The sequence below is a fragment of the Callospermophilus lateralis genome, chromosome 1 (genome assembly GCF_048772815.1).
Source record: "Callospermophilus lateralis isolate mCalLat2 chromosome 1, mCalLat2.hap1, whole genome shotgun sequence".
NCBI lineage: Eukaryota > Metazoa > Chordata > Mammalia > Rodentia > Sciuridae > Callospermophilus > Callospermophilus lateralis.
In genome coordinates, this window is record NC_135305.1 from 26,821,843 (window position 1) to 26,849,708 (window position 27,866).

At 35.0% G+C, this 27,866-nt stretch overlaps 1 protein-coding gene across 1 annotated transcript in view; it reads left to right on the forward strand.

The window, feature by feature from the left end:
* Znf804b (zinc finger protein 804B) overlaps positions 1-27,866 on the forward strand; it is a 470,782-nt gene that overhangs the window by 32,903 nt on the left and 410,013 nt on the right. The window lies entirely within an intron of this gene.

Here is a 27,866-nt window from a genome sequence, read left to right on the forward strand (position 1 = left end):
ATAACTTTAAAATAAAATCTGGGGCACTCTAAATCCAAGTGAACCTATTTAATATTTACTTGAAACACTAAAAGTTAAGTGTTTATTGGATAAAAATGATACACTTTTCAAGAAGTGTTGATACTTTGTTTCTTCTCCTATCAATAAAATTACTCTTGTTTGTTATCATTCTTAAGGTTTAAATAAAAATATTTTGCTAGTTTAACTTAACCTTCTTAGAAATCCCCTGCTCTCCAAGGTACACATTTCTTTCTTCTTTCAAGTGCTCTGCACCTACCTGCCCCAGGTCCTGCTTGCCTGTCCTCCATCATTCCACCAACTGCCAGTGCTCTGTGCTCTCAGCCCTCCTGGGTTCTGACTGCCACAGGGCATTGATGAGTTGGAATGCCAGTGGCATTAAAGGGCCAGAGTGCTCATGCAAGTCCCATCTCCTCATTTATTGAGAGTAGGCCAACCAACACCTCGATGTCACTGTAGGGGAAGTGAGGGCTTCTTTGCCCAAATGACTTTTTGTTAGCCAGGTCCATTTGTAAGTCAGAGGTGGTGGACCTGACTTTTTTTCTTCCTTTTCATTTGGGTCAATAAAAAGTGTGGTTGTAGAGTTTTTCTGTTATACAAATTAAATACTGAAATAACACATATCTGAATCAGTGTGATGGCGAATCTGTTATGAGAAAGTGCAACAATTGCATTTGGGTTCCTTAATTTAATGTGAATTGAAGTTAATGTTTAGAATAAAAATTAATAATATCATCTATAAACATTATATTCTCACAACCTCTAAACAACAATTTGAAAGCAACAAGGTTAGCAATCACTCTTATTTAATTAAAAAAATTAAAACTTAGAGTGCTTTTTTTTCTCACGAGGTTGCATTACTCAAACTAATGATTAAATTTTAATAATGTACAGTAATAAATTATCCCTGAAAGTGGAGGCTGAGAGGTGATCTAATAATTTTTTAATTGTGTGATACATAAAAATCTACCGTAATTCCTCACTTCATCATTTCCCGAAACAACACAATCTTTCCCAAGTTGTTAACCTTGTCATTGCCTAGTTTTGGGATTGTCGTCATTCTCAGTCTTCTTGCAGCTTTGCACAACACTCCTCTGTTGATCACAATCTGCACCGTGATCTTCTCTCTTCCCCTGATTCTCATGACTCTGTACTGCCCTGAATTTTGGTGTATCCCAATTCCTTTTCACATCTAGCCATGGGCAATACTGAGGCTCTGTGCTCATGCATATCTCCCACTCTACTTCCTTGCTCTTAGTTCAGCATTATCTATACTTCTCTTTTGTAAGGATATTTGGGTAGTTCTTGTTGCTACTCTGGCCTCTAGGTTTCATGATTGACAATGTGGATTGACCACTGATCTTTCCTACTGAGCTCAGCTGTGGACTGGGAATCTTCACTCTAAAGACTCAAGGCAGGCATAACTAGTTGGCTAGGGTTGACAAAGATGAAAAAAATGAGCCCATTCCAGAATCTTCTCTTCATAGAAGACTCCTAAATTATTTCCAGTCATTTATTTCTTATTTACAACTCCCCTTTCCTTAGGTGTGACTCTATTCTTTTGAATTTAAAAATGCCAACATTCTACTATTTTCCTTATTAATTCTGTTTACAAATACCCTACTAGTATTTGTATTAACTTTTTTTTCCTCTTAGTTTTCAGGCAAAAATCTTCTGTCTGTTCTTCTCATGTTTCCTAAAAGTTATCACCAAGTTTATTCTCTTTGAAATGCATTTAAATTCTAGATTTTCATTACCCCCTTCATAGTCCCCCGTCTTTATTTGGATTATGATAAGAGTCTTACGCCCTCAATATTTCTCCATCCCCAAAATTCAGCCAAAAGTATGAAATTCATTTGCCTGATAATGTTAGAAATATACTAACTTTTTATTTTGCAAAATTCCTGCTGGTATGTCCCCTCCATAGAATGCCAAGAGAGGGAACATCTCCCTTCACCAGGTCTACAGTGATTTCTGGCATTTATTTCCAAACCCCAATGATGGATTAGACCAAAGATTGCTTAGTGCCTCACCACTGCTGAGGCTGGCTTTGAACTTGAGATCCTCCTGCCTCAGCCTCCTGAGCCGCTGGGATTACAGGTGCAGGCTACTGTGCCTAGTTTTCCATGAAATTTTTTTTTTGTTGTTGTTATTGGGTTATTTCCTCCACAGTTGCCAAAAAGCTATCTTAAAGGTTGAAGGGGCACTTCTCTTATATTTTTGGCTTTCATGGATCATACTACCAGGTACCCATAGTAAAGTTTGTGATCAGATAAGAATAGAAATAGTGGTAGGTGTATTGGCACACACCTGTAATTTCAGCAACTCAGGAGGCTGAAGCGGGAGTTTAAGGACAATGAGAGCGCATTCACTAAACTTCCCAAGAAAACTTACTGCTGCTTCCATCTTGATGTTTCTAATGCACTGAACATTATTTGCATGATATCTATTTTTTTGTTTTCTGCACTGTTTCAAGAGAATCTCTGATTCCTGGCTGTCTCATCACCCCTATCTAACTCTTAGATTCTGAATTTAGAAACCAATATTTTCATTTTTACATTTCTATAGTGACAATATTACCTTGCACACCAATAAGTCTGAGATCAATGAGTAGTTAATGATAGTAGATGGATTTGGTTGGATCACAGGAACGATGCAGGAATTTTCCTTTAAATTTACTGTAGTCAAACCATAAACATGCTCCATTTTCAGAGAAATGACCATGTAATAGATTTATTATTATATTTTTAGTTTAAGGCCATCCTCAGCAAGTTAAAGAGACCTTGTCTCAAAATAAAAAATAAAAATGGCTGGGAATGTAGCTCAGTGGTAAAGCACCTTGAGTTGAAAACCCAGTAGCCCCCACCCCCCCACAAAAAAAAGTGACAAAAATAACAACATGTAGGTATAACAAAAACTGTCCAAATAACAGTTTAGACAGTTTTTACTAATTGGTATGTATAACTAAAGTTGCACATTCTTCTTTCAATGGACACTCAACATTTGAGTTCTCAGGTGCAACAGTTCTTTTGTTCTACATATTAAAGGCCATTTTCTTACTTACACTCAGATGGCGACTCAGACAGAACTCTTCTATCTATTGATCTGGATAAGGAGGCATTTATGTTTTTCCCCAAGAGTGATTTGTTAAGAATAGATATACAAGTTCAAATTCAAGCCTCTTATAAGTCACAGAACTGAATAGGAAATGATGATGCTGACCCTTTTTCAATTGTTTACCTATCCACTTTGTTACTCAACTTGTATCATACTCATACACAGAATATACTTGCCAAACAGTGTACTTTACTATTCCCTACATATTTTTATTGTTTTGTTGTCCAGAATCAAATATTTCTGGATAAACAAGTTCTCAATGTTCCTTTTTTTTTCCATTGTAAAATAGATGGAACAGTTAGAAAGGATTAAAATTAAAATAACCAAATGCCAATTAATGAGTATTTACCATGTAGCAGGCACTAGATTGTTTTACATGCACTAAGTTAGTCTACCCAACAAACCTATAAGGTAAAAAGATATTTGTTCACAACTTATAAAGGAGAAAACTAACATATGGAATAATTAAGTACTTTGCACACAATTCAAATTTGCTCTCATCATCCAGTCTAGTCTGTCTACCTAGAGTAAAAAGTGAGTAAATGATCTTCTCTGCCTACCCATTACCACAGGGCTATTCATCCCTCATCTTGTATGGTCAGTTCCCTGAGAATGGAGTATGTTTATGGTTTGACTAAAGTAAATTTAAAGGAAAATTCCTGCATCGTTCCTGTGATCCAACCAAATCCATCTACTGTCATTAACTACTCATTGATCTCAGACTTATTGGTGTGCCAGGTAATATTGTCATCATAAAAATGAAAATATTGGATCCTAAATTCAGAATCTAAGAGTTAGATAGGGTGATGAGGAAGCCAGGAATCCGAGATTCTCTTGAAACAGTGCAGGAAAAAAAGTTATCATGCAAATAATGTTCAGTGCTTTAGAAACATCAAGATGGAAGCAGCAGCTTGATTTTCTTGGGAAGTTTAGTGAAGGAGCTCTCATTGGAGAATGGCCTTCAGAGGAATGGGGCTGGGGAGTGGCTTTGTGAAAGCTTTCTGAATTCATTCCTTTGGACTGTCAGGTTGTGCGTTACTGAACTTGTTCCCACCTAGAATATTGGATGCACTTTAACCTTTCATCTGTGCTTTTGTACTGCAGAAAATAGACCATTCTAAATCACCTCCTTTAACTTCATCCTGTGTTCCAACAGATCTAAGTGATCAGCCTAAGAGAATTGATGGTTCAAGTTAAGGACTATTTGGATAAAGTCTTTCCTATCCAATAAACTGAAGTAGACAAAATATACTTGACTTAGCAGAGCATACCAGATTGAGATTGGTTAGCAAATCACTAGACATTTAAAGATTTATTGTTAAAGTAAGCTAGATTACTTTCTTTAGCACTTACTGTCTTTCCTAGAAGTGTCATGGAACAGTGTCTGGCAATTATTTGTCAAATATAACACAAGTTAGGAATACTTATTCAAATAAGTATTCAATGATTATTTAAATATTTAACATGTGTCTGCTCTTTGTATAAAATGTGCCAAACACTGGAGATATTCTTGTATCTCAGGTCTTGGATCTGCACACAACTTTAGTTCTATTAGAGGATGTTAAGCTTCCCATGACTATGCTCAATATAGGACTGGAGAGAAACATATTAAAGATAGACACAGCCAACACTGATAGCACCACGATGGGACAATTAAACCTGGCTGGAAGGATGAGCATTAAACTAGGCATCGAAAACCAGATGATGATAATAAGGAGAAAGAGAATGATGTATGCATTGGGGTGGGGACAAAAGTAGAGATCAGGGAAGCCCAGAGCAGACCTTGTGTACTTGAAGCATGAAGATCAGAAGGCAATATGTCACAAAGCTGGGGAGTGTGGAACTTGACTGAGAAAATGACAATAGTCAGTTTTGGCTATAGCCTCAAGCCATAAAATCTTCAGACTTGTCAAACTTCAGATTCCTGACCTCTGGCCTTAAAATATCTAAATTTAGCAAATTTAAAATGAGGTCCATTTTATAGTTTGGATCTGAAATATACCCCAAATGCTCATGAGTTAAAGAATTGTTCCCCTATCCCTGGTATTCCTAGAAGATAGTGGGACCTTTAAGAGGTGGGGTGAATGGGAAGTTCTGGTCGAGGGGGCATGTCCTTGAGGGGGATATTAGATCCCAGCCTCTCTGCTACCTCTCTTTTTGCTTCCTGACTACCTCATATTCTGCCTCATCATCGGCACCAGAGCAGCTTGGCCAATTGACCATCACAAAAATTCTCCAAAACTGTAAGCCAAAATAAACCTTCTTCTTAAAAAAAATAATTTATTTATTTTACTTAGGTATATATGACAGCAGAATGCATTTTGATTCATTGTACACGATTGCAGCATAACTTTTCATTTCTCTGGTTGTACACCATATGTACCTAGGGTAATGATGTCCTTCTCATTCTACCATCTTTCCTGCCCGCATGCACCCTCCCCACCCTCCCTCCCCTTTGCAGATAAGTAACAGTTCCCCCATTTTTTTTACATGTGTCCCAGCTCCCCATCATGGATCAGCATCCATTTACCAGAGAGAACATTTGGCCTTTGTTTTACAGCAGTTGACTTACTACACTTAGCATGATATTCTCCAACTCTACCCATTTACCAGCAAATGCCAAACTTTATTCTCTTTTAATGCTGAGTAATATTCCATTGTGTATATATATATATACCAGTTTCTTTATCCATTCATCTATTGAGGGGCATCTACGTTGCTTCCACAGTTAGCTATTGTGAATTGAGCTGCTATAAACATTGATGTGGCTACATTACTATAGTATGCTGATTTTAAGTTCTTTGGGTATAGACTGAGGAGTGGAATAGCTGGGTCAACTGGTGATTACATTCCAAGATAAACCTTCTTTTTATAAGGTTATTGTCTTCATTATTTTGTTACAGTAAACAGAAAGCTAACAGCACATGAATTTGCATATATGACAATTATTCTCTCAGTCTCCCAATTTATCTCACTTTAAGGAAGAAAAGGTTAGCGTCCAGTGATTTAAACCCCGAATCATTATTAGAATCATCTGGTGGAGAATCTTTTTAAAAGCCAGTTCCTGGCTTTATTTAATTAGCCTGGAATGGAACCCTAGCACATGCATTTATTAAGACTTCACCAGGTGATTCTAAGTATATCCAAGGTTAGAACTGCTGGCCTAAGCTACAGGTTAAGCATGGGGAGGAATGGAAAAATGGGAAAAAAACAAATTACAAGCAGTTTGTGGAGGACTCAAATGCTATGCTCAGAGGTTTGAATTTTACTCTCTGGGTAGTAGAGCATCACTAGAATTTTTTGAGCACTTATGACTGTGTTTTGGAAGTTGCCTATGAAGAGCAGAGGAATTGAAGATAGAAAATTTTTAGAAGTACCCAGAACACTTTTATAAATTTTGCAGTTCGCAAATGGGTAAGTAATTCTTATGTTGTGCCATTTAAAGTATAAGTTGACTCTTCTGGAAAACAATTTGATAATACAAATCATGAGCTTAAAAAATTTCTATTTTTTGACTAAGTAATGCTTCTTAGGTACTTATAAAAATAACAGAAATTTCTGACAAACATTAATGTAAAGATGGTTATTATAGGAATTATAAGAGAACTTTGAAAAAATAGCAGATATATTCCTTGTAGAATATTGTGAAATTATTTTTGAAAAATATTTTAAAAGCATAGAAAAACTATTCCATTAAGCAAATAATATGCAAAATTATATATAGCATGTGATCCTGATTTTATTTAAAAAGGGAATACAAACCAGGGTAGAAGGAAATATAGCCTAATATTGTCATTGGTAGAATTTGGAGGTGATATTTGTGTTTTCTAAATTTCCTAAGAGTTATACTCTATTCAGAAAAAAAAAATGTTAAACTTAAAAATAAAGAAAGATATTGCATTGGTTTGGTAAAGGTGATTCATTTGTACTGTTTTTTTAGTCTGGGTTAATATAGTTTGAGAACTATCCAATGGGTGGAATATGCAAAAAGATGGATCATGGGCCAGGCTGGATTAGAAAGAACATCACTCAGGAAAATTTGAGCTTGCCGATGAAGAAGCAAAATAGGAAGCACACAGTGGTGGAAGGTCCAAGAGTTATCAAGACACAATCCAGAGATCTCAGTCCATAACATTTTACATACGACTAAGAAAAATGTATGTCATAACTATTTTAGCCTGATTGTACAGTTTGAGTTTGAATTCAGATAGTGGTGAAGACTGAGGCTATCAACAAGATAGACAAATTTGATCAATAGGATATGTGTAGTGAGGTATGCAAGGATGTAGAGATTACTCAGAGTTTGAAAATCCATCTCTCAGAGAACTAAAATTAGAAGAAGGAAAAAAAAAGCAGGTAGAGAATAGAGGAGAAGAACTGCATTTAGAAAGAAACATTGTAGAAATTATCCAGGTATAAATGCAACTGAGAATTCGGATATCTGGGGAAATCTGGTCTTGGGATGCAAATGTTGTAGTCCCCTGTACTGAGAGAAGAAATGAAACCATGGGAAACACCATGGTCATGGGATAGCAAAAGGAAGGAAGGAGGTAGGGAAGTGCCTCTTGTGCAATACCCGATTTTAGCAAATTGGCAAAAAAAAAAAAAGAGCCAGGGAAGGAGGAAAGAGCAGATGAAAGATAGGCAAAGAATAAAGAAGACACAGGTCAGGAGAGTCAATAGAGAAGAAAATGGCTGGCTGTGGTAACATTCTAAAGAAAGGTTAAGAAGCTTTGAGGGCTGAGGTGGCTTTTTAATATTGTCAATTTCAAGTTTCCTGGGCAACTTAAGAAAAATAGATTCAGTAAAATAGATGAAGGGAGCCAGGTTGCAATTGTTAAGTGAGTCAATGTAGAATAAGTGGTCAGAGAGTAGATGGCGTCTCCAAAACATTTGGCAGTAAGAAGTATGAAAGCACTCTGATAGTAAATTGTAGAGGCAGAAGATTATACCGTAATTACACTACAGTGATCCTAGTTTTTTCTCTATTAAAAACTAGCATGCTGGGTATTTTTTTTTCTTTCTAAACTGCTATTGTAGCTAGCTGGGAAGGTGGAGTCTGAAAATGGAATGCTGTATTGTATACTTTAAAAACATTTCAAGATCATGTCTTCTATGCAGAGACTTTGGAGACTAAAAATAACACTAAACTCTGGATTATGTTATTTTTTCCTTTCTTTTGGTTTGTTTTATGCTTGTATGGCAGACAGAAGAACTAAAAGATAGGACTCACACCCTTTGTGCATGTTATCACGTGACATAAATACAACAAATCTTATTTAGTTTTTCACTTAAAATTTTTTGAGTCATGCCAAGTTGATTTACATATGCAAAAGTGATTATGTTTAGAGTAGTATCTTCACAACTTCAATACAAGTATCTACTCTGATCCATACAATTTATTTGCTAGAACACATCAATAAATAAATATCTATTTTAGTGCTCACTTGTAGCTTACCTTTGATCAACTGTTACATGGGGACGGAGAAAACTGAACTAGTGGAAGTTTAGATTTGGAAGGGAGCTTAGCACCAATATAACACATTCCCTTTGCATTTAAGGAAAACATGGCATGAAAAGGCTCAGTGATAATACTGCCCTCCAGTTTCTTACCTTATAGCAAACTTGATAAAAGGATATGGACATGAAATATTAAAAGAGTGAAATGATTTCTCTCACTAGAGTACTTTCCAGGATATATGTTAGATGTTTTTGTCATTAAAGTGGAGCCTAAGCTATTCAAAAATTGGTGACAGGAATCTGGATTTTGTAATGCTCAAGAGAACCATTAAATGTATTGAGCAGGGACGTAGTATATGAGGGTTCTATGTTTAATGGTGACTAGTTTAATAATTATATTCAAGGTATTTGGGAAGGCAGAAATCTAATAGTCAGAAATAACTACTCAAATATTATTTTATTCCAGATATGCAATGAGAATTCGAGTTAGAATTTATAACTTAAAACAAGAGTTCCTTTTCTAAGTGAGAGTAACCCCTATCAAGATCTAAGTATCCATATCAATTTATTTCATGTAACTAGAACAACAGCCCAGTAAAAACAACACAAATATTTTTAAAGATTGGCTGTGGCCTAGATACTGAAATAATTTTTGAAAAATTTATCCAACAAACCTTTGTTATCCTACAACTCTTTTTGTCTACACTAAACTTAAAACTCTTTTTGCCCATTTTAATTCAGGGAAACTGCATGTATCTTCAAAAACTATACCCATCAACACTAGCAGGTGTGGACGTGTAAAAGTCTCATGAGATATTAAATTTCACTGTTTTAATTTATGCATTTGTAAGGTACAATTCATTTTGTATAGTATATTTGGCAAAAATATAATAAGATGATGAAATAGAGTATGCTTTAGGTAGGGACTTCTTCATTTGAGAGAAGGCATTCCCAGGAGTCTACAGTGATGTCAGAGTTGAGGAAAAGGCTTCTGTCCATCATCTTGTTTCATTGCTGGTATCTGCTAAGGATGTGTGCATGTCTACCAGGCCCATGCCTCATCTGTCACTCTAGATCCTTGTTTCAATAGGGCAGAGGGGTGGGAGGGGAAGGGAAGGGTCCTGGGGTTAGCAATGATGTTGGAATGTGATGGACATCATTATCCAAAGTATATCTATGAAGACATGAATTGGTGTGAACACACTTTGTATACAAACAGAGATATGAAAAATTGTGCCCTGTATGTGTAATAAAAATTGTAATGTATTCCACTGTCATGTATTTAAAAGTAAATCAATTTTAAAAAATCCATTTCAACATGTATACCTTTCCTAGGAGTTTCCAGGAAAGATATCTTAGGCTCGATGTGACTTGGTGTGTTAATATATGGAGAATCATATTGTGCTTCTCTTAAACTTGTAGTGGGTAGGTTAAGGTACCATATTTTGTATGCTAGTGACTGAATTAAATAAAGGTCTTAACTCCTAACCCAATGAAAATCTTTTATATTTTTATTTTTTTGAATTTCTCATTTTCAATTGGCTATATCACTTCTGCTTTCTATTTCTAATATATTCTAATATATTCAGAAAATGTGCAACTGTTAATCATACAAGTGAATAAAAGTATAACTGTAAAGACAACATTCTTAAAATCATATATGATTAGTTTCAGGGTCAGATATTAAAATCCTTCAGACCACCCACTCCTTAAAATTGTCAACTCATTCAACTAAAGAAATTGAATATCGATCATACTTACTGTGACTATATTTATCTGTGATTATAATTTACATTAAGAATAGCTTGGGTGCTGGGGCTGTGGCTCAATAGTAGAGTGCTTGCCTAACATGTGCAAGGCACTGGGTTCTATCCTCAGCACCACATAAAAAGTAAATAAATAAAATAAAGATATTGTGTTCATCTACAACTAAAATAAAGACATAAAACAAAAGAATAGTTTGGTTTTGAGAGAGAACACACTTGTGGTTACAATTGGATTGGAAGGGTAACTTAGTTTTTATCATAAACATATTTATATTTTAAAATAGAAAATATATTTTAAAATGTAAAATTGCTTTCATAGTTTTATAGAATCCTTTTATAAGTAGAGAAATACATTGGATCAGTGGGATAAATCTCTCATCTCTTTCTTAAATGGGTACACCTATTTACTATAGATTTATATCCAATATTTATCTCATTTAATTGTGTGTGTGTGTGTGTGTGTGTGTGTGTGTGTGCATAAGTGTAATAGAGACAGAGAGAAAGGGGGGCTGGGAGAGGGAGAGCATACCTGGACATTTTTAGTAATAAACCAGCACCATAGTAAAAGAAAACATACTTTTAAGCTGTGACTCTTGACCAACTGAAGGTCCATTTTGGATTCCTGGGCTCACGGGGTTGTGCGAGGTGACATTTAATGAGTTTGTAAAGGTAGAGGCCAATGGTGTGATCTGTGTTCAATGACTGCTTCTTAGATGTTATAAATTTGCCTCTAGTCATCTATTTGAGAACCAGCTATGTTTACATTTTTATAAGGTCATTCTTCAAGTCCTATGCCCCATTTAAAAAAAAGGGGAAATTCTTCTCAGTCATGTGTTTATTATACTACAATCCAAGTTCAGGTCTCTGGCTGCATGCATGTCTTCGCTGCCTTCAAAAAGCTGTTTTCTTTGTGACTTAAAATATAAAGAATCGATATCTTTGACTGAAGACAGCTTTACACTTTTAACTGGTATTTTTTTCAAAAAACTAATCTTTCAGAGAAATATCGTCTTTTCAGGGAAAACTAAAACATAGTCATGCTTTGTAAACTTGGAAAAAATTGTTATCTGGATATGATTGCTATTCTGTATTTTAACTTATTTGTCATATGAGGAGTAATTTTAGTATCATATTTTATAGTTAAGCCGTTTTTCTATAATGATATGTAAAGATGAGTAATAAAAGGGACAAAAATTTTAAGCTATAAAAAAAATTAAAGAGGAAGAATTTTGTATGGCCAGGATGATGGTAAACTGAAATACAATTCAACCATCCCATACAGAGGAGCTAGATTAAATCTCTACTGCTTTGTGTTAGGAGAGTGAAAAGAATAGTCCCTCTGAATACTTTATAACCTCAAAGTGGAGGGAGTATTGCTGCAGCAGTACCCAGGAAATGCAATCAGTGTGTCTGAAGCCAGAATCTATTTATCTTAAATTAATCATTCTTTTTCTGAGTAGGCAGATGATCATCCTGGTGCTGGATGTCAGTGTCTTTTTATTCGTAGCACAGGTAAAACTGCCGCTTTGTTATATTGGTGAGAACTATATTATGTGAGCTCTAACTCTTCTGTAAGATTATGGAATGCTTTTCCAATTTTTCAGTATTATTTTGGGATTGAGAATCAGCAAATAATTGTTTTGCAAAGAAATTCTTGAGCATAAATAGGTCTATTTTACCTTTTAGTTCTAAATAAAGGTACCAGTTTTTTCTCCATCACAATTAAATGCTCTAATCAACGGAGTTCCTACAATTGAAGCAAAAAAGGCTTCAGTAAGCTATACCCCTTTTGGATATCAGGTCAATGCAGGCTGCAAGGCCAAGGGCTGCCTGGGGACCCTGATGCTGTGAACCCCATAAAACAATCAAGACCCAGCCATTGAGCTTGCACTTCAAATGTACACTCCCCTGCTTCTGGAAAGTGGACTGGAGAAGTGATCTGGATCTCAAAACATGATAGAAAGAAGGAAAAGAAGTGGCGTTGATCTCTTATTTCCTAGGCTTTATTAGCGATAGTTATATTATCAAGTGCATGGGGAGGAGGACAGGGTAGCCAGAAGTCAGTATGGACTCCCTATCTCCAAACTGAATGCTTGACTAGGGTTTAACTACCTTCTCATTCCTACATTATATCTCCAAATGTCTGTGGGCAAATGGGTATTTGTCAGTAGAAACAGTTTAGACATTGTGCCTATAAGCTGGAAAAGATATCCAAAATTTGATCAAAAGTATTTATATACATATATATATATATATATATATACACACACACACACATATATATACACATACACATATATGTATGTAAATACTTTTATATATAAAATATATATGTATACACATATGCATGTGCACGTGCACACACACAAACACACACACACAAACACACACACACACACATAGAAATAGAATATTGAATTGTTGTCCTGTTACCAGGCTGTTGGTGATATTACTGCCCAGGGGAAGGGGCTAGGCTGCACTCCACAAATATTCAGAATCAGATTGTCAGGAAAATAGGTTTTATTCAAAGCTAGTCTTGAAGGAAGACAGAAAAAACTTTTTGTTTCAAATTTTCATCTTCAGAGGCTCTGAAGTGAGGAAAGTTGTTTAAAGAGAATAGGCAAGGTGGTTGTAGTGGCAAACACCTGTAATCCCAGAAGCTCAGGAGGACAAGGCAGGAAGATCAAGAGTTCAAAGTCAGCCTCAGCAACTGAGCAAGGCCCTAAGCAACATAGAAAGACCTTGTCTCAAAATAAAATATGAAAAGTGTTTGCAATGTGGCTCAGTGGTTAAGCACTCGTGGGTTCAATCCTTGGTTTAAAAAAAAAAGCAATAACAAACAAGCAAACAAACAAACAACCCCCCCCCCCCAAAAAAAAAAAAAAAAAAAAAAACGAGAGAGAGGAGAGAGAAGAGGCAACAAAATTAGACAAAAAGGCAGAAAATAAATATAGGAAAATTGAGTTAACCTGTGCTAGACAGGCCAGATCAGAGGGCCATCTCCACTCTCAGTTTCCTTGGCATGTGTCAGGCCAGGGATGGGCCCTGCCCTTCACCCCTTATCTCAGCATGAGGATGTTGTCTTCAATTTCAGAGGAGCCTTAATTAAAGTATTTTTTCAGACCCAATGGAAAGGAGTAATGTACAAAGAATTCAAAATTGAACAAAGCAGTGACTCAATATATTGAGTTTAATTAAGTGGATTATCAGGATAAAAGTTAACTAAGTTAAAACTAAGGTAAGGCTAAAAGTCAATCTGGAACGCAGGTTTGAACGAGTCATGGACTCAAAATTTGGTAAAGTATGGATTTTATAGACTATGGAGAGGGCTTACGTGACCCTCAGGGCACTGACAAAAACCCAGTCAGCAGTGTGGTTGAAATCCTGGATCATACAACTTCAATTGACTGAGCAGACCATCTCAAAATTGTAGTGACATCTTCCAGCGCTGGGAGATTTATAATTTACAGAAGAAAGTTGTAAAAGAAAAAAATTCTGGCAGAAATATTTTTATATTATGAAGAGATCTGTGTATACTTGGTGTTTTAAGGATTTTTAATAAAATCTGCTTTACTAGATAATAGGCCTTTTAATTCGATCTCAAAATGTGTTACTGAGTAACTGATTTTGATCTGTTATTTTAAATTAATATCTTACAAAATTTTCATACTATTAGAGAGCACTTAGCATTTTATTCATGCTGTATATAATCTATTCTTATCTATCTCTATACATATTTAACTATTAGGCAATTTGTGAAAAAAGAAAAATTCCTTAAAAGGAAGGAAATTTCAAAATTTGGGCCAAAGTTAAACTGAAATCCTTTTATAATGAACTTTAAAAATACATTAGACTAATAATTTGTGATGGTGCTAAAAAATTATGGGTAAGTTTAGGTTTGAATTTGCAACTTAAATTTTAAATTAAGCTTTAAAACTAAAGGAAATACATAATTTTTTTTTTTTTGCCGTGTATGCAAAAAAGCATCTTTCAAGGACACAGAAACACTTTTTATCAACAGTATTGATTTGACTTTCCCCTTATCAGAATGTGAGAAGATAGCAGTTAAAACAGAGTTAGTTAAAAGTGAACTCTTGCTGCTCAGGTATTCTCAGAAGGTGGCCATCTTCAAAAACTAATCAGCCAGCTTCTGTCTGAGGTCAAGGCTAAGCAGCTGTGGACCAGTCTGAGAAATGGCTTCAATGCATTTCTGCCAAGTTTCACTTTTTTATTATTTTATATGACTTAGGATATATATATATTCCTTATAAAATTTTAGGAAACAAAAACAAAGTTAAGCAACAAGATGATACTTTATTCCACTAATCAAGAGAGATTACTACTTGTGAATTACAATTATATATATATATATATATATATATATATATATATATACACACACACACACACATGTAGTTTTACATGTAATTAGTTTTTATTAACATATATTATTGATAATCATTGATAAAGTTACACATATACACTTTTTTTTTGTCTACTGTTATAATTATGGTGTCTACTTTGATTTTACCACTTAGTAACAAGCTAGGAATAACTTTTATTGTTATTAAAATATATACAAATATAAAAAGTACATAGAAACATATTGAAAGACTGTGTAAAACTATACAAAGAGCAAAAGAAGTGTCAATATAATGTAAACTATAAGTCAAAAATACAGATGAAACTTAATTTATTAACCAATCTCTTAGGTGTTTGACACTGATTACCTTTTGTTGTTAAAATAAGCAACACTGTGTGAACATTCTTAAATCTTAATTTGTTAATGCATTTCACAATTTAATTAAGATAATCCCAGATGTGAAATACCTGGAAAAAATGAGTATGTGATTTATAAGATTTTTCACACATTATCAAGTTACCTCATAGGAAAAGGAAACAATTTATGCCCAGGACTTGCTTTGTAATTAATTTCTAAATTTGTGAAACTCAAACCAGGTAACAGAAAAAAATTACTAACCCTTGATAGGGTTAATTAAATAACCCACTGAAATTAGAATGAAACATCTCAGAAGTTTTAAAAATCTTTAAAAAATAAAAATTTGCATTAGGTCTGCTTTCGACAATGGCTGAATTAAAATAAGAGATTTTCTTATATTAATTCTGACCAAATCTAGCATAGACCCTTCCATATGTCAGCATTTTGCTGTGGGGCTGTCAGAAACATAAACTTGAGAACTTTTTGATTATCTTGTATCATATAATAGCATATTTTGTTGAAACATTCTTGAATATGCAGAAAATATGTCTTGCTGCTGTGTTCAGCAGCCTTTGCCAGAGTCACTGAAATCAGGAGGTAGTGTTAACACCTTCCTTACATCAGTGGACGTCATGGTATAATACTTGGTACTAGAGAACCAATCAACAACCCTTATGAATCGAAGATTGAACTTTCTCCATTCACAAAGCAATTGATCTTTATTCATTTCAAAAGATATTTCATGTTTTCTTTAGAATTTCTGGTGTCAATCATCTGCATTAAAAATAAATGTGTACTTTGCATCTATTAGGCTACTGTAAAAAAGAAAAACTGGTTGGCAAGGATATGAAAAATCAGAATCCTGATGCACTGTTGGAAAGATTGTAAAATGATGCAACCACTATGAAAAACAGTATGGTTGCCGCAGTCTGGCTGGGCACAAGATCACGAGCCACTCAAACAGAAACAAACTTTATTTGAAAAAACCGCCAATACCACGTTTGTGCCCGGGAAGATTCCCTATCCACCCACGCGGCGTTCTGAACCCCAGCGCAAGCGCCTCCCCCGGAATTCCCTCCTACTGCACTTTCCCAACCAATGGGAACTCTCCAGGAGTCCCGCAGCAGGAGTCCGGTATCCATATGAATGTAATTTTTAACATAATCATATCATCTCAATGGCTAGCTGGCATCACCTTTCAATCAAAAATGCCATGCATCATATTAATTGGCTGTGGCTCCCAGCAGTGGTTCTTCAAAAAGTTAAGAATAGAATTGTTATAAGATCTGACAATTCCACTTTTGGAACATATCTAATCTCTTGATATATCCAAAAAAGTTGAAAGCAAAGTCTCAAATATTTGCTGACTTATGTCCACAAAGCACTCTTCACAATTGCTAAGTGATGGAAGAATACAAATGCCCATTGATAGGTTGATTGATAAAATGTAGTGTGTATATACAATGGAATATTATTCATCCTTAAACAGGAAGGAAATCCTGTCATATGCCATATCATGAGTACACCTTAAGGATATTATGCTGAATGAAATGAGCTCATCAAGAGAAGAAAAATAGGCTGGGCACCATGGCACATGCCTGTAATCCCAGCCCCTGGGGAGTCTAAGGCAGGAGGATCACGAGTTTAAAGTCAGTCTCAGCAAAAGCGAGATGCTAAGCACCGTTTAGTAAGACCCTGCTTCTAAATAAAATACAGCATAGGACTGGGGATGTGACTGAGTGGTCCAGTGCCCCTGAGTTCAATCCCCAGTACCTCCCATCCCCTGCAGAGAAAAAGGGAGGGAGGGAGGGAGGGAGAGAGAGAGAGAGAGAGGCAGGGGAGAGGGAGAGGGGAATACTGAGTGGTTCTACTTGAGAAAGCTTAAAGTAAGTCAAATTCATAGAAAGGTGGTTACTAGGGACTCTTGGGGAGGCAAATGACAAATTGTCATTTAATGGGTATGAGTTTTAATTTTGTGAATTAAAATAGATCTGGAGATCTGTTTCACAAGAATGTGACTATTCAAACTCTCTGACCTGTACAGTTAAAATGATAGATTTTATGCTATATGTTTTTTTTTTTAACCACAATATAAAGGTTAAATTGTATATAATGTGAATTAGATCTCAATTGCAAAACCTTAAAAACAAGCATTTCCCATTACTCTTGTGTAGATTTAAAAAATGTGTTTAATTCTTTATGCAAAGTGCTTGTTAAATATTTTAAATGGTATTTTAATTATCATATTCCCACATCTAGACTAAATAATGTCCCTTAATCTAGTGATTTTTACACAAAGCCAATTTTTTCATGTTTTCTTATGTTAATTTTTTTCTCTTTACCAGTCTACCATATTATTCTGTAGAAATTCAGTGTAACAACATACATGTATGTCAAACAAAAACTAGGCATTGAAAAAACAACAAGTTTAGGGTTAGAAATACAGTATAATTTTTTTAATTTTATCCTTTCCTTTTTAGACTGTAAGCTGAACATAGTTTCCAGATCCTCATATATTTACATACTTTCTTGCCTACAGGACACTTTTTTTTTTTATTAAAGATGCTAAAGGAGTTATGTAATTGCTGTCAGAACATCTGCTCTAAGACTCCGGGAAAGAGTCCTATATGTATAATTACTTCAAAGTATAAATGCTGAAGAGAAATGGTGAACTTGCTCTCACCAGGCTTCACTCTGAACTCGACATTCATAGCTAATGTGCTCTCAGGCTAAATTGTACTCAGGAAGAAAAAAAGGCATTTCTGGAAGTGTGAAGATTCTGTTTTTAGGAAAAGGGCAAAATTGGTCCTTATCGTACTTATTTTTTTGTCTCTAATATTTTACACACCTTACTCTTGGACATTGGTTAATATCATGTTACTAAATGTAGCTGGGAAACTTGTTAGATTAATCAGGTTCTCATATATCTGATAAAAACACTAGAGTACATATTTTTACATATGATTTCTAAGTTCCAACAGCTTTAAAAAGGTATGTATCTGTCAATTATGTATACAGAAATAGTGCATGAAAGAATATAGAATCATTGGAACAATGTATTATGCTATTTCTTATAAAAAAGACTTACATAAGTTTTTTTTTCTTATGTGGAATTTATTTCTAATTTGGAGAGAAATTTTATTGTTATCCTGAGGTTTATCATATAAACTTCCTGGATACACAAACATTAAACCAGTTTTTCTCTCTCTGGCACACATGCACACAATAAGGTTAATGATGATAGTACTTGACTTTTTCACCACGTCAGATGATGGTGAGAATCAATCAAGGCAGCCTAGTCCTTGAAAACATTACTGTATGGATTGTGTGTAAAGACAATTTGGGATTCAGATTTAACCTCTGTATTTTGTAACAGCTGAATCCTTAGGCTACAAATGAAATTTCTTAGCCAGTTTTCTAATTTTTTAAGTGGAATTTAATGTCAATGTCAACTTAGAATCATAGTATAGAGCAAAACATGATAATAAATATTAAGTGGCTAGTGCAATGTCTAACATCCAATAAATTCTTTCTTTCTTTATTTCCTACGGGGAGAGTTGTATTTTTTTACTTTTGTTTCTCCTAACATTCCTTTCATGTTACAAAAGAGATGGTCAAATTCTCGAATGAAGAAAGATGAAAAAAAGATTTGAGCAGAATCTGTTTTTCATTCATTTAGGGAAATGCTCTCTGGTTATCAAGTTGAAAATTGAACTTGCCTTGCAAAATATCTTAGTTTAAAAAACAAATACATAGGGTTGAAGGTATTGTTCAGAGGTAGAGTGGTTGCCTAACATGCATGAGGCCCTGGGTTCAATCTGCAGCTAGCCCTCCACCCAATACATGATAAAATGTTACTTTATTCTTTTATTGTAATCCTTATTTATAGCGTCCATATTATTCTGTGGAATTCAATATGACAAAATATAACTTGGATGAAAACTAGACTAAAAAACATACTGTGATAAATATAGAAACAGTATAGTTTTTCATGTCATTTTTTTTTCACTTTTAGATTGTAAGACAGAAATATTTTTGTTATTATTAGGATATGGTATGTTTCCCTCCAATATAGATATATCATTATCAGGAAACAATTTGTAACTTAAGAAAATTTCTGAGACCTCTGGCCAATTCCTGTGTGCTCAGGATCACCTCCTTTCAGGGCCAATAGCAGTGAGCCAAATCCTTTTCACGTTTGGAATCTCACTGATTTCCCCACCCAGACAAATAATCTCCTAATTTTAAGATCAATTGATTACTATACTTAATTACATCTGAAAAGTCCCTCTGCCATGTTCAAAAACATAATGTAGGCATAGGAGGTAACTTGGAGGGGGTGTTAAGGGGGTATACTCTAATCAGCTCATGATGTATTTTATTTTATTTATTTATTTATTTATTTTTTTTAAAATTAATTTTTATTGTAGGTTGTTCAAAACATTACATAGTTCTTGATATATCATATTTCACACTTTGATTCAAGTGGGATATGCGCTCCCATTTTTACCCCATATACAGATTGCATAATCACATCATTTGCACAACAATTGATTTACATATTGCCATTCTGGTGTCTGTTGTATTCTGCTGCCTTTCCTATCCTCTACTATCCCCCCTCCCCCCTCCCCTCCCCTCTTCTCTCTCTACCCCCTCTACTGTAATTCATTTCTCCCCCTTATATTTTTCCTCCTTTCCCCTCACTTCCTCTTGTATGTAATTTTGTATACCCCTGAGGGTCTCCTTCCATTTACATGCAATTTCCCTTCTCTCTCCCTTTCCCTCCCACCTCTCATCCCTGTTTAATGTTAATCTTCTTCTCATGCTCTTTGTCCCTACTCTGTTCTTAGCTACTCTCCTTATATCAAAGAAGACATTTGGCATTTGTTTTTAAGGGATTGGCTGGCTTCACTTAGCATAATCTGCTCTAATGCCATCCATTTCCCTCCAAATTCTATGATTTTGTCATTTCTTAATGCAGAGTAATACTCCATTGTGTATAAATGCCACATTTTTTTTATCCATTCGTCTATTGAAGGGCATCTAGGTTGGTTCCACAGTCTTGCTATTGTGAATTGTGCTGCTATGAACATGGATGTAGCAGTGTCCCTATAGTGTGCTCTTTTTAGGTCTTTAGGGAATAGACCGAGTAGGGGAATAGCTGGATCAAATGGTGGTTCCATTCCGAGCTTTCCAAGAAATCTCCATACTGCTTTCCAAATTGGCCGCACCAATTTGCAGTCCCACCAGCAATGTACAAGAGTACCCTTTTCCCCACATCCTCGCCAGCACTTGTTGCTGTTTGACTTCCTAATGGCTGCCAATCTTACTGGAGTGAGATGGTATCTTAGGGTGGTTTTGATTTGCATTTCTCTGACTGCTAGAGATGGTGAGCATTTTTTCATATACTTGTTGATTGATTGTATGTCCTCCTCTGAGAAATTTCTGTTCAGGTCCTTGGCCCATTTGTTGATTGGGTTATTCGTTATCTCATTGTCTAATTTTTTTAGTTCTTTGTATATTCTGGATATTAGGGCTCTGTCTGAAGTGTGAGGAGTAAAGATTTGTTCCCAGGACGTAGGCTCCCTATTTACCTCTCTTATTGTTTCTTTTGCTGAGAAAAAACTTTTTAGTTTGAGTAAGTCCCATTTGTTGATTCTAGTTATTAACTGTTGTGCTATGGGTGTCCTATTGAGGAATTTGGAGCCCGACCCCACAGTATGTAGATCATAGCCAACTTTTTCTTCTATCAGACGCCATGTCTCTGATTTGATATCAAGTTCCTTGATCCACTTTGAGTTAACTTTTGTGCATGGCGAGAGAAAGGGATTCAGTTTCATTTTGTTGCATATGGATTTCCAGTTTTCCCAACACCATTTGTTGAAGATGCTATCCTTCTTCCATTGCATGCTTTTAGCCCCTTTATCAAATATAAGATAGTTGTAGTTTTGTGGATTGGTTTCTGTGTCCTCTATTCTGTACCATTGGTCCACCCGCCTGTTTTGGTACCAGTACCATGCTGTTTTTGTTACTATTGCTCTGTAGTATAGTTTGAAGTCTGGTATAGCTATACCGCCTGATTCACACTTCCTGCTTAGCATTGTTTTTGCTATTCTGGGTCTTTTATTTTTCCATATGAATTTCATGATTGCTTTCTCTATTTCTACAAGCCTCCTCATGATGTATTTTAAAACTAATTCATTCTTGAATAATTTTCACTTCCTTTGCTTAATGACTCTGGGATAAGAGTGCCTTTTTATTTATTACTACTTTATAATTCTAAACTATCATTTTTTGAGACTCAAAGTGTCCTCATTTGGCCATAGCAGCTCTTTTATATATGCTGTATCCTTTGACAGAGTAGTATTCTTTGAATACTCTTGCTTTTTGGCACAGCACATATTTCAGTTTAATCTTGTACTTTCCCTGACCTAGCCCTCTTACCAGCTATTTCTCCAAAGAGCTCTAGTTTTTTTTTTTCTTTTTGTTAGGATGATATCTAAAAGCTAATACTGGACAGTAGTTGGTAATGAACTCTGACTACTTCTAGGTTCTTCTCAGTGCAAAGTTCACAGCTACACATATATTTATTTTGCTATCTGCAAATGTATTCAGAAAATCACTAGTTCAGCTGATACCTTTAACTGAATTCTATCACCATGGGATATATTCTATTTTTTTTTTTCTCTTCCCATATTTGTAACTCCTTTCTTTAATGGCAATGAAAACCTGGTTCTGATCACCCTAAGTATATTTACCCATTTTAACAGCCCAGTATAACATTGCTGCTATCCCTACTGCTTGTGGTCATGCTCTCACATCCCTTCCAGGTATTTCCTTCTTGCTGAGGCCCTCCTTCACCTTCTCTGGCCAGTTCCACCCACTGAATGACCCCTTCTCACCCTGCTTATGTTTCCACACACATATGTATCCCCCCACTCCAAAGACAGCCTGCTCAGGTCTCTGGAAACCCACTTTAGGATATCCCTTCCGAGAGCCATGTTTTTCTCAAACTCTGAAACACTGTGCTCCTCATTTCTCAAAGTGTGGGTGTTGGTCTCTGTCATCCACACCCACTTGCCTCACTTGTTAATGCCCTTGCCATCCTCCTCAGGATCTGATGTTCCCCATCATGCTACTCTTCTCTCTTGCATGGATACCTCCTCACTCCACTTCAACACTCCTTGCCAAGTCTTCCTCTCGCATGAGTGCCCTCTTTTCCCTACTCTGACTCTTGACTCCCCAGGCTATGCTGCCTCCACATCAAATTCCCTCCCCATCACAATGGGTTTCCCCTATCCCCATGCTGTGTTCTACCCTCTCTCTGTGTGAGGGCCTCATTGACATTGATTGCTTGGGCTCCAGCATCCCTTAATAGACTGCTCTTTGCATAGGCAGTTAGAACTTCTAATGGCTCTATGACTGAATCCTTTCTAAAAGGGAAACGGGAAAGGAGAAAAGGTAAGTTATTAGTGACTTGTTTTCCGTTTTAAAGACTTTCATTGTAATTGCATTTTAAAAGTAAACCTTTTATTTTAGAATAGTTTCAGGTTTTCGTAAAAGTTCAAAGGTAGTACAGAGTTCTAGCGTATCCTGCACCCAGCTTAGGTGTTGTTAATGTCTTAAATTAGCAAGGGATGTTTGTCCCAACTAATGAACTGATATCAGGACATTTTTATCAAGTCAAGTCCATACTCAATTAAGATTTTTTTTTGGTAACATCTTTAAAGGGAGGGATTTATCCATGTGTTCTTTTTTAATCTATTCTTTATTTTTGCTACAATTTCTCCCCTTGGACTCATTTATTATTCAAACAGAAGAACACTGAAATTGCTAGTGTGTAAGGAATTCCCTAGGAGACCATACTCCTTATTTATAGATATTCTGAGGTTTTTCTATGGTAACCTATTATCTCTAGCCCAGCATGCTTTTTTTTTTTTTTTTTTTTTTTTTTAAACTGGGCAGATAATCTTATGAGACAAGATCTGTAAAGTGCCTGGCACTGTGCCCAGACCACTTTATTTATCAGGCACTAGAGAAGAAGTTTAGGGAGAAACTACAGAATTTTTAGTGCATGCAAAAGAAAGAAAAAGTTTGAGACCAGAAAAAAAAAATCGTTTCCTGGGATCACTGAAAAGAAAATGGCAACATCTAGATGAAGAACTATTTTATTAAATGTCTACAAAGCATAACATTATGTCAACTTCCTGAGTTGTTAAATTTAGTATTCATAAAAAATGTCATTATGTTTGAAAACAATCTGTAGGTTAGATTTTCTTCATGAAAAATTCAAGTTGGCACAAATGGAGGTTGAGAAATCAGAGCTAATCCCAATGAAACAAATGATATCCAAACAATAATTGCAAAAGCAAGGGGATAACATAATTATATCTATTTTTCTTTAGAAAGAAAACTTGTACTAATTTCAGGCAGTAGTAAAATTTAATGCATTTGATAGGAAACATGTGAAAGTTATAAAAATTTCACATCTAATATGTAACGACTGATCAGTAATTCTTTTCTCTCTTTTTTTCTTTCTATCTGAACAAGTATTTTATATCCATATATTCCATGCATGGAATAAAGAGTTGATAATCTAGTAATAGACTTATTGGCAAATTCCAACAGGAGATTTGATTATTTTACATCATTTTGAAGGGCTTCTGCAATGATGATATGGTGAGAATAAATCTAGACCTGTAGTCTGAAGCCTTGGGTGACTTTTTGCTCTGTCACTTCATTGCTCATGAATTTTGGAAAATGGCTTGGTGTCTCTGACCTTCAATCTCATCCACCTAAAAATGGGATTAGTAATTATAATAATAGATGTAATATAGTCATGTAAATATAGTAATGGATGTACCTGTGCATCTACATTGAAGTAATGTTTGTAAAAGTTAGGTCTTTCTTGGAACACTCTGTCTTTTCTATAGATACGTGTTAGAACCAATGAGACTGAAATTTATTAGATGTGTTAATTTCTCTAGTTTATTTTGAGAGAGAGAGAGAGAGAGAGAGAGAGAGAGAGAGAGAGAGAGAGAGAATTTTTAAAATATTTTTTAGTTCTTGGAAGACACAACATCTTTGTTGGTATGTGGTGCTGACGATCGAACCTGGGTCGCAAGCATGCCAGGCGAGCGCGCTACAGCTTGAGCCACATCCCCAGCCCAAATTTCTCTAGTTTTTAATGTTAATTTTTACCAAACTACAGATTACTTAAATAGCAGCAGGAGATAGTGCAATGCTTGACTGTATTCTCTCTACTGCCCGTTGTGACATCCTATTGAAGGTTTACCCCACTTCAATTGCTCCTTAATTTACTTTTGTTCCAATGGAGAGTAGGGCATCTGAGACATTTTAGGGGAGACACTTTGTGATAGACCCCAACTACTTCTGTCTGCTGTCTCAGATGATACTCATCTTAAATGTTTCTTGCTAATTTATTCTAGAGACACATATATGCTTTGGCTATATACTTTTCTTATAAATTTTTTAAAAAATATACAAACACAGGAAAAATATTCAAACACAGGGAAAAACTCATGAAAAAATTTCCCTTCAACAATTATATGAAGAAAATGAATTTCTAGGTCGAAAATCATTACAAAAATCTATAAATAAAAGACTTATTTTCTTTTAATAAATTTCTTCTGAAGACTGGAAGAAATTATAACTTTATTGCTTAATTGAAAGCTTGGAATTTATGGAAGATTCTTTAAAATGATTGACCAAGATATTTTCATAAGGGCAAGAACTGATCAAAATTTTGTTTAGGAAGTGTGGCTTGCCCTGTGAGGCTCTTTAAAGATAACTTGTGAGCACACTGTATATGTTTTAATTCATTTTACTGAGTTTATTATTAGTTAAGTTGTAATGAATGCTCTACTCAAATGTTGTTTCCTGCAAGGACAGAGCAATACATAAAGGATATTTTTTTGTTAATTTTTTTAAAATTATGAAATGATTTAAGAGCTTTAAGGAGGGCATATAGATTCATAACTGGCAACATATTTTGCAGAATAGAGCCTATATTTTGATATATAATACATTCCTAAAAATATGTTTGCAAAATAAAATATCTGTAAAAATAGAATCAATATTTTCTTATGGAGTCGATGTGATGTTCCATTTTGGGAAAGCTCACAATTATTATTGTATTGTTAATGACTCCTAATAGCACTGCCTCCTTGGGTTCAGGTGTTTCAGTAGGTGTGTGTTTGCAAACCTTCAGAGGCATCAGGAGAATCATCTGCAGCATGCAATCCATCCAGTTTTCTCCTAGAAACTAGAAAAGTCAAACCATGAGCCTCCTCCTTTCACAAGAACTTTGCCTCTTTCTGACTTATTTCACAGGGCCTTGATCTAAATGTTGGGTGGCTTGAAGTTTTTAAATTTCCTAGAATAGATGTCTGTAATGTTCTGGAACATGAATAAGGGAAAAGTGGAGTAGGGTAGGTATCCCCTGCTTGTATATGACCACATGAGTGAGCTGACTTCCACAGCAGCCCTGCAGGTTACTGCTCTTATTGCTCTTCTCAGCAATTGAATTTGACTATGGACTGAGAAAGAGTTTGAGAGGAAAATGTGACTGAATTGAATCAAGGGACATGCATTGGATTGTGATAATAGGTGAACTAATCATTCGAGGCTCCCTATAGTCCTAGGAATCTTCATTGGACCCAACCACATGGAAGGGAGAAAAGAAGACAGAAAAGACTGTGTACACGTTGTGCAAGAATGGTCAGAAAGTATTTTGGTTTTCGATTCAGATGATGCTGCTACAAAGAGTCATCTACAAATGTCACAGCCAAATCATGAAGGCTGACCTCCTTGCCTTTGCCCAAACCTCCATGGGTAGCTCTAAGTCACTTTCAATTCTGGCGTAAGATTCTGAGTTTGGCCTATGAAAGGTGGGTCAGGGCATAATTTTCAATACACAAAAGTATCTATTGTATAAATGCCAAGAATCACCTTTGTAAAGTGAGTTTATAAATTATAATAAACTATAATTACCTGGTCACAGTTGCTTCTGGAAAAATCATATCACTATCAAGCCCAGGTCTATTGGGTCTTGCTAAGTGTTCATAGCAATTCCTCAAGTGCAATTTATATTGGTTGAAATTTTAATTCAAATGAATAAATTATTTAAATAAATGACCATATTTTTAAAGTCTTTATGTGCCTTTACCCAATATTTCAATTCTTTTGTGTGTGTTTTCAATAACCACAAATCATGATCATAAATCCTCAATATTTCCAATACCTATTACTTTAAATTTTAAAATGTGTCCCTTGTATATGAAGCACTATGGAAATGAGGGGAAATATACTGTTGAATATAGTATCTCTAAACAGTATTCTTTGATCACATACAAACTTACCATTTACTTGAAGAAAATATAGAGTTATAGCCTCATAACTTCTCTGTATAAGTTACTTCTGAAGTAGAAATACCAAAGTCAAACATTCCTTCATAAAAATACTCTTTTCTTTACAAATTTTATTTCTAACTAATAATACTATTTTTAATAAAAATCAATGAAAAGAACTGCAATTCTTAAAGTAAATATCTGTTTTGACCAGTTGGGGAAAGTGAGTTATTATTTAACTTGTACAACATAATTCATATTTTTACACATGTAGTACTTAGGTTACAGTTCTACTACTGATTTTAATCTGCCATAATCTCTACTATTTATGCTATATTTGAACCTTTTTTGTAAGAAATAATGCTGAAGTTTCATTGGCTTTTGGAAACCTGTAGACATTTTGAATACTGCTATTATAATGCAATAATATAATAGATAATAATATAACTTGATAAATAGACAATGTTCTTTGTGTTATGGTGCCAACATGAATTATCATTAACTCATATTTAAATCAAACTGCAACACTTCTTAGAAGATCATGAGAGTATAGGACCAAAAAATGGCATTACATTATGAATTTCTTCTGCCCTACTGAGAATCTAAGCAGAGTTCTCAAGGCAATGAACTTCTCTCCAGTGCAGAAAAGTCTGTTAGTAGTACTGGTTGAGGCTTTTGAAAGAGTCTGTATTTTATGAAGGAGAAAACTTTATTTTCATGATTGCTTATCCAAAACTAATCCTAATTTCTTGCTTATCTACTCATCCTCTCTTCCTAAAGTTCATTAACATTATTCCCAAACTGGTTTATAGTGCTGAATGACAAGACCTTTTATACAAAAACATGTAATGGGAAAGTATGGGCAAAAAGATAATGAGTTTTAGCATAAGAACAATTGAAGAAAGTTCTATTTAATGCTCTTCCTAGGATGTAAAATTGATTTTCTAGATCGATACTGTAGAGAGAAAAAGAGGTCATCTTCTAGAAGAGTGTGATGGAAAATGAAAGAATTCAATGGGGCTTGACAGTAGCACCACAATTTTAAACTAACAGAGATTCCAAGAATAGTTCTGTTCCTGGTCAATTTTCAATGTAAATCAAATAAGTAAATATAACAATTATCCATTTTGATTCAGTCATATCATTAATTCTATTATTAAAAGTTTTATAATCAAACATTTCCTTAGCAGATTTGGTATAAGAGATGATAAAGTATCTTGATAGGGTGACCTATGTGAGTCAATTTATAAAAATGTTTAATAAGAACAGTACATGTACACACTAGAGTTGGCATCAGAGGGCAAAATAGTTAAAACACAAAGGCTCAAAGGCAATTCTATGAAGGCTATTTCACAGTTATATCCACAATGGATACTGTAGAAAGAAAGAGAGTGGAGAATGACAGTGTTTTGTGGC